At 41.2% G+C, this 8,603-nt stretch overlaps 1 long non-coding RNA gene across 1 annotated transcript; it reads right to left on the reverse strand.

The window, feature by feature from the left end:
- Positions 1–4,232: 4,232 nt before the first annotated feature.
- On the reverse strand, positions 4,233–8,222 carry LOC135406742 (uncharacterized). The gene is made up of 2 exons (XR_010426455.1): positions 6,601–8,222; positions 4,233–5,807 (listed from the first exon to the last, which is right to left on the reverse strand). It is a non-coding gene; the product is annotated as an uncharacterized LOC135406742 (long non-coding RNA).
- Positions 8,223–8,603: the final 381 nt, after the last annotated feature.

The following is an 8,603-nucleotide window of genomic DNA, read 5'->3' on the forward strand; positions in this document are numbered from 1 at the left end:
AGTTGAGGTATCCCCACCTACTCAGCAGTTCCCAGTACAGAAACCATTCCTGATCTTTGAATATCCTTGAGTTATCCTGCTCCAACTCTTTCATATCTGCTCTGGAATAACAGTACCAGAATTACACACAATATTCAAAGGATGATCCAAACACTGATTTATTCAGTGGCACTAGGATATCCTCTGGTTTGTTCTCTATTCCTTGCTAGCTTTTGCTTTCCTTTTTTTTTTTTTTTTGTTTTTGTCCACTATTTCATATTGAGATGACATTTTCTTGGCAGTACTGGTCATAACCCTGAGACCTCTCTTTGAAGAAGCCATCATCCACTCATTGTCCATTATTTTAGGATAAAAGCTCAGATGAGATTTCCCCTTGTGGAACACTTTATGTAAAATTTTCCTACACCAAGTTTCATGCCAGTTTCTTATCCAATCACTCTGATCTTTCTACAGCTCTTCATATTTGGCACTTCTACTTCTTACCCTTAAGGCCATCATCCTACAGCTCACCTCCTTTCCAGGGTTGCTTATTAATATATTGGTTAGCAGAGGTCCCTGCAAGACTTTCAGTAGTTTGGCCTCTCATTTACTTATTCTTTCCAGAAGTTTCTCTTGTGACATGGCTGCATAGTTTCCTTGAAAATTTGGTAAAGATTGTGAAGTAAGTAAACACATTGATATGAATACATATGACTTGAAAAGAAAAAGAAATTGGCATTTTTAAATTTACAACAGTGGCACCATGCTAGCTTTCAATGAGGTCAAGGCACAAATGTTTGAGTCAGATTTCCAGTTCACAGTGTTTTTCATCTTGCCAAGTTGTAATGACCCTTCTGGAGTTCAAATAATTTTAAATATTTTAAAGATTTATGCCATGCCATAGTAATGAAAACCAAAACAAATAGGATTCCCACTCGACAAAAACTTGTGTATTCCAGCTGAATAGGGTAACTCCCCTTTTAACACAATATCTATAAATATACTGACCAGGTAGGTTTCTTAATGTTACATCAAGGGGAAAAATATCCCTGAGTCATACTGCTCCTGGCTGAGGAGGATCTTCTTCTACTTGTTCTTCTGAGGCTGACGTTACTCAGTTGCATTGGGACATGCACAGGGTTGTGTCTTACAGCAGGACTTCTTCAGGATTAGGCAGTGATTTCACAGTGATCTTTCAGAAAGAAAGGCTAAATGGTTAGAAAAGTGAATATTGCCTGGAATGTTTTTTGCCTTGAAAAACTTTTTTCATTTGCACAGAAGCCAGAAGGATGGTGAAAGCACAGCATTGCAATTTTGCATGACAAACATCTAGCCTGCAGTCAGTTAAATTTCCTTCATGCTGAGCAGCAGCCAAGCAGCCTGCTATGCAGCATTTTTCAGTATTTCTCAGTGGGGGCACCCAGAATGTAGATATGGACAGGAAGGTCCTGATTTCTCATCACTGTCACCCATTGAGAGCTTATCCTCTGATTTCTAGAAGATTTTCAAACATGGGGAATAGTTCTGTGCTATTCAAAACAGAACAAAAAGTGGTCAGCCTTTACTACCAAGAGTACAAGATATGAAGACCTTTGACGGTTCAGGGCACTTCCACGTGTGCTGACATTGTTTTGGTCCTATTTTTATTTCCTTGTTTTTCTATAAGCTTTCACACACTTTTATCACAGTCTCTGATGTTTGCAATGAGGGCACAAAGCTCAGCTAAGAAACCCAGACTCGGTGAATACAAGTTTATCTGAAAGGTGCCATAAAAATTACATAATCTGAGCAGAAAGTCCTGTAGGACTCCTTCACAAATTACATCATCATTCTCTGTAAATCTGTACTAGACATAAAGCAAAGACAAAAATAATTTCTAGGGCACACCAAGGCTAATACAGGGAGATTAAATACAGTCAGCAAATCAAAACAGCATCTGGACTCAGTAGCTAATGAAACACTTCAGTATGGAGATATAATGCGACATAATGCAGTAATGTTAGCTGATTTTTCACAGACTGATAGTTATACATCATTAAAGCTTTTTATGCCCTGATCAGCAGCTCTGAGTGCTGCTCCTTCTTGCTGACTAGGATCAGCCATGAACAAAATTATTTTTAATGTCTTGACTAAAGATGTGCATTTTCAGAGGATACAAAGAAAAACTAAAATTGAAAATACTAATTCTGCCATAGCCTTACTCTAGCCATGCATGACACCACAGCACAGGTGTTCTTTCTTCCAAAAATCTCTCTCTTGACAGGTGAGGTATTTCCTCTGGAAGAAGAGTATATTGTGAAGGATTTCAAAACCTAAGTTTTGTTTGCTTGGTCGTTTGTCCTGTCTTGAGTCGTGACTTGCAGCAGCAGAATCCAAGGCTCTGACTGGACAACCACTGTTCAGAAGAGAAGCCAGATGTGTGTTGCTGCATATTATCTTCATTGACTGACACTGTAGCATCATTCCAAGCACTACTTGGAGACAGCCCTGGTAGATGCTGTGGAGATGCTATTTCCTGTTCCATGTAGATCCTATGATCGAACATCACCAGGATGGACTTGCATCATAATTTTTCTTCAGGAGAAGAGCTGTCTGTTCAGTGGCATCTTCATATATTTAAGATGTCACCTTCCATTTACACATGTTTAGGCCAGCAAGTTAATGACAACAGTACACTGCACCATGCCCCATATTAAGTGGTGAAGAAATTATGTCAAGAATATTAAGAAATATTGTTTTCCAGGATTGAATGCAATACCATGAGCATTATCATCTGCAGAACTGCAGCTTGCAGAGATTGCAAAACTTCTGCGGTTTTTTACATACCTACAAAGGTTAAAAGGTAGCAACTTGTGGTAATATATGAGGCTGCTGATTCTCTACTAATTGGGAGTAAAAGCTGTAAAATGAAGAAGTTGAGTTTCCCTTTGCTGATGCTCAACACTATTAGTCTAAAGCAATGCAGTCAATAATGCTTGTTTGCTGCAAGCAAAACAAGACAGCCCTAAAGAATTGTAGTGCAGAACACCTTTCTCAGCAAAAGTCCCTTTGTGACAGTAGTGGTACTTTACAGTCAGACAGAACCAAGTGGGAGATATTATAAAATTGCTATTTTTCTCCATACAGCCCAGAAGGTGCATTTCTTGAATGCAGAAATGAGTGTCATCAGGCCTCACGACAATTACTGCTCTCCTTCAGGATTTCATGTAGAAGTTTTTCAAATAGTTCTTAAATCTCATAATGAGGAACATTGTACTGTCATGGGATTGTCAATGTGAATACAGCAGCCTTATTTCACGTAGAGCACAGGAAAGGGGTACAGACAAGGCACAGCTTTTGGGGGGAGAGGATATATTACTTCCAGGTAGTGCTCTTTTGTGTAGTAGTGTAGCTCCACACCCTCTGTAAGAGCTGCATCACATGGCCAGGTTGCAGGATGAATGCTGCCCTTTAGGAAACACTCTCACAGGTTTGACATACACCCATCTGTAATGGGATTACTTACCCCCTGTTAAGTGAGCATAAGGCAAAAGGAAAGCTTTGCTGCTTCAGAGTCTGAATTCATTTGCTTACAGCCACAATGTGGTATGAAAACTCATTACCTTGCAGAAGCTGCTAGAATGGAAATGCAAAGGTCTCATGGCACTTTTAAAAAAGATACATGTAGATAACCTGTGAAAATGAATTAGAGGAATATTACCAGTAAGTGGAGAATATTAAGAGAAGGCTGAGAAAGATGACCACAGGGATGGAGTCATCCTTTCTTGCAAGGGATGGTTGTGCGGACTGAAGCTTGTTAGCCTGGAAAGAGATGAATTGGGGGAAGCATGGTAGAAATCTATGAAGCATGAATGATTTGAAGAGTCACTTTTGCCTGAAGGCTGCTGTGGGTGCTAAAATGCTACTGGGGTTCAAAGGGCAAGTGTGCAAGCCCGGGGCAGCAAAGTCAAAGGCCGATTATGTCCAGCTCAGGAAGTCCCTGAGTCTCAAATGACTGGAAACTGGGAGAACACTTAGAGGAAGCAGTACATACATGATTGCCCTTTCAATGCATAGCTTCTTCCTTCAGAGGCTGCTATGGCCCACTAGGCAGTGGCTGTTTTAGTCTGATGCACCACAGGTGCTCTTGCATTGTGTGACTCCCTTGGGGCTGTAACTTGTAAGCTTGCTCAGATGATCTGTCTTTTCCTCCATCAACAAGATGGTTTCTTACAGCAAGAGTGCTGGGGGGAATGAAGAAGAGGAGTCCAAAGTAACTGTTATATTGCTTTTAATGTTGCAGCTCCAAGATACAAAATATTTAATTCTTTATTAGGCCCTGTGCCTTGGGACTGTTGTTATATGCAAAGCTGCAAAGAGAAATGAGTTTTATTTTACTAAAAATAGGTCAAGGAAACAGAATTTAACCTTTTAAAATTTGGATTCTCTCCAGAATGATAATTTTTGCCATCAACATGAGTTTGAAGTGTAAAGAACACAAAATATTCTTGCAAATTGAGTAATTTACAGTTAAAATTGACTGTCTTCATTTGACAATGCATTTACTACATGGGAGAAGAAAAACATATTTGTTGGAAGTAAACACTGATATACTGAACAAAAGGTCTTACAGTGATGACAATAGATTTCTGTGACGAACCTGAGACACCAGAGAAGATCCTCATTTCCAAAATATTGTCTGCCTCAAATTACTTGTTTCAATTCTGTATACCCAAAAATATTGTTTTATTTTCATTCTTACTTTTAATATAGTTTAATAGGCTTATGGAAGAGGAAGAGGGAGAGGAAGACAAAAAGGAAGAGGAAGGAGAAGGAGGAGAAGGATATGAAGGATATGAAGATATAACTTTATTTCCTTTGGGAAAGATGGATGCCAGACTCAAATATGCAAAAAAATTATATACTTCCTTCCCCCATTGCACTAACAATTAATTCAGTGAGACTGATGAACTGGTGTGGCGTATTAATATAATACATAAATAAATTACACAGACCCAGCTAGCTTGGTTGGGGGTTCAACACCAAATCCTTTTTATTCAAATGAGACAACACCTTTTATATGCACCTCAAAGTGACGTGTGACTCCCCTTGGCCAATTACCAAGGGTATCTCTCTGCCCATGTGTGGGAGTACTTCGGGGCTTCATTTCCCAGGATGCCTCATCAGCATCTTTCCTGTAACCTGACTCCTCCATCGCCCCTCTTCTTTATTATTATGAGGAAGTACAGAACATTACATATAACAGTATATTTTAAACTTTGTAAACTCCCTTTAACAATCACCACTGCATCACAGTGACTCAGCTCCCTGCCGACCTTGATCTCTCAACAAACTTACTTATTTGAACTTTTATCTGTAATCCTTGAAACTTGCTTGACACAAATTTGAATTTTTATTTCTTAAGGGTTTGTGCGTATTTGAGATAAATAACAACTTTATTAAATTGAGGGGGTTTGGATAACCAGGTAAAACATTGATTTTCACTTCCCCAAGGGCCTGCATGTAATTGGTAACCAGGAGAAATTCAACTCAGTTTCAAGAAAGAGCCCTTAAAGAACAAGTGTTATGATGCAAGTATAATTTTTTTAAGGCACATGAAGCATAAAATATCTACACACATACATCTTCACACAGCTTCTCTCATTTATACAGCTTTCTCATTCATACAGAAGTGGCCATTTCAGTCATTCTCACTTCACACATGCATACTTAGAATTTTTATTATGTCTCTATTTAAATCTGTTCAAATTAGTTTGGGGTTTTGTAGTGGTTTTTAGTTGTATGTTTCTCAATCTGTCACTTCTGGTAGTCATATCTGGCAACTGTACCTGTTTTGAAAATTCGAAAAGGAATTAATATGAGGAATATAAGGCTTAACAAACCTAGATGACGTCTTACCTCTTTATGCACATGCATTTTTTCTTCTTCCCCCTCTTTGTTTTTTTGCTTTAGAAAACCATAAGTTAATAAACTCAAAGATATACACACAAGTTACTATTACAATCTGCTCAACACAGTATATAAAACAAGTTATCATTACAACACAGCTTGAAATTTAGCATCTTTTGTAAGCAATCAGTCTAAGCTGTTCTCAGTTTGGGATGCAGTTAATTTTCAGTTCTTGTCCATTCATTTCTGTTAGCTGCTTTTTGCCCTTAATAACAACTTAACAAACATGTTAATAACAATTAAAACAGTCTCAGGTGGCTAGTATGCTAGATGTAGAGGTTAAGCAAACATGCAGGTTCTCTGTAGTTTTTTGTCCAGGAATGGTGGGTTTTTTTGAAGTAAAGCAGTTTAAATAATTTGATGGCTTTTCAGTGTCTTTTACTTCAAAGTTGCCTTTTGCTGGAGCTTGAAGCAAAAGCAAGAAGTCATTTTATGCTTTTATTGTTTTTTTACTTCAAGGCTGAAGGCTGTGTGCAACTCTATGTGTTGCATGTTTTAATGCTGTAAGGGCAGAAGGGATCAAATACGTGTTTACCATTCTCAATCTTCACGTGAAATCCTACGTAAGTCTTTATATAAATTATCAGGGAATGCTTTCACTCGCTGAAACAATTAGAAAATAGAGAATAAACATTTTGAACATTATCTTAATAACAAAATCAAACTCTTTACCACGTTGGCACTAGAAGATTTTGCAGTTGCAGGCACTCAGTGCTTCCCACTCCACAGTTTCCAATCTTTGAGAGTTTTCATTCGTAGATATCACAGGAATCAGAAAAGTTTTCTTTATTCTCACTGAAAGCAGTTTGTCTTGTTTGCTCAGGCAGGCGTCTAGTGTCCTGGTTTTGTGAAGACAAACTCAAAAGACTATTTTAAGGGTTTTAGACAACAAAGAAAATTTCCTTTCCTTATAGTGGTACAAGCTAAACAGTTAATAAGAGGGTTAAACTGGGTAATGGGGGAGATTTCAGTTCGTTATGCTTTGTTTTCCCTCATCTAGGACAGGGACTGGGACAAGGACTGGAGATGACAAAATCTCTCTCCACCGACTTGCTAGGAAACAAATCCTCGCTATTATATAAGCAGTAACATCTCCATTTTCGAAAAGCATCACTCTTCTCCCCCCTCCCACAGATAGGGGCAAAAACCAAAATTCACCTTTCCAAGCTTCGAGAAACTGATAGTCCTGCGAAGGGCTTTCTATTAACAGAGGCTCTACTAATAGATGTAAATGTATTTAAGAATTTAACAACTTTAACAATTTCTTAAATTATATTGGTTAGAGCTATCATGATTAGTTTTAACTCAGCCTCTTAGATAGTTATGACTCATAAGTAGCTACCCTTGCATTTTTCCTGACGTATGCACACCTTCTTGGGATAAACAACGTCTGAATGCGTTAATTAACAGTGTATGGAGAGGCTTAAGACTTTTTAAACACTTGAACCAAACCGTCACAACAACTGCATCTATTCAGGTGCACTTTAGAGCTTAACAACTTTAACAACCTTAACAAGCTTAACAATTTAAGCAGAGTCACTGGGGAATTAATGAAACTTAGAAACAAAACCTTAAAGTTTCGATGTTCTTACCAAAGGTTTCAAGACAAGATACAAAACAACAAAATACAATGTTAACTTAGCTCTGTATATATCTCAGGAGAGCTCACAGCACGATGCCGTAGCTGTGAGGTTGTTGCAGGAGGCTCAGTTAAGCTGTTTGCAAGTTCAGCCTGCTCTGTCTCAGCACAAAGGGTGTGGCCGCTTTTCTCAGCCCCGGCCTCCCCACAGCTTGGCTTACAAGCACAAGCCGCCGTGCTCGGCTCTGCTGTTTGCTTTCTCCTCCGCGGGCCACAGGAGCCACCCCGCAGGGGGGTCTCTTATCGGCACCGGGTGGGGGCTGCACTGTCCCCCCCCCGTTCGCGGCAGACTGTCCAGGGCTTTGCGGTTTGTCCGCAGTTCATGCGGCCCCGGCCTCGCCGGCTCCCGCCTGGCCGGAGCTGCTGCCATTGCCATTGCCACGGCCCCGGCCCGCACTCGCCCTGGTTTCAGGCGGCCCCACTCCCGTCCCCGCTCGGCTCCGCACAGCCGCTGCCACCGCTGGCTGGCTCTGGGTCCCGTCCCGCACAGCTGGAGCTGTTTCGGAGCGGCCCCTGCCCCCCCGGCTCCCACGCAGCCGGAGCCGATGTTCCGCAGCCCCGCAGCTTTCGCGCCGGGCCGGGGCTGAGCGGGGAATGTTCGCCCGTGGGTCCCGCAACTCCGCTGCCGCTCCAGCCGTGAACAGTGCTCTTTGAAACCCCGCGCCGCTTTGCTCACCCGCAGGTGTTCTAGCTGGCGTTTGTTTAAGGGATTTCGGTTCTGTTTCTGTGGACTGCAGCGGGTCCGGCAGGCTTTTTTAACAGCGAAGGCAGCCGGTGCAGGGGCACCGGTCTGTCCCTGCGCTGCTGAGTGCTTGTCCTTTTTTCGGAGGAGGCAAAATCGATTCCCTCCCGGTGTCGTCTGCGGGTTCTTTGATTTCCGGATCACATGCTTTAAGCATGCTTCCTCAAGCTGGGACACTGGACAAGCTAGCTGTGGGCAAGATGGTGATTCTCAGGCTGCAGCGTGGCCTCCACGTGGCTGCAGCGTGGCAGTGCCTCATGGACTCAAGGTCTGTCTTTCCCTAACAATCACGCA

This window comes from Pseudopipra pipra, chromosome Z (genome assembly GCF_036250125.1).
Source record: "Pseudopipra pipra isolate bDixPip1 chromosome Z, bDixPip1.hap1, whole genome shotgun sequence".
In the NCBI taxonomy this organism is placed as follows: domain Eukaryota; kingdom Metazoa; phylum Chordata; class Aves; order Passeriformes; family Pipridae; genus Pseudopipra; species Pseudopipra pipra.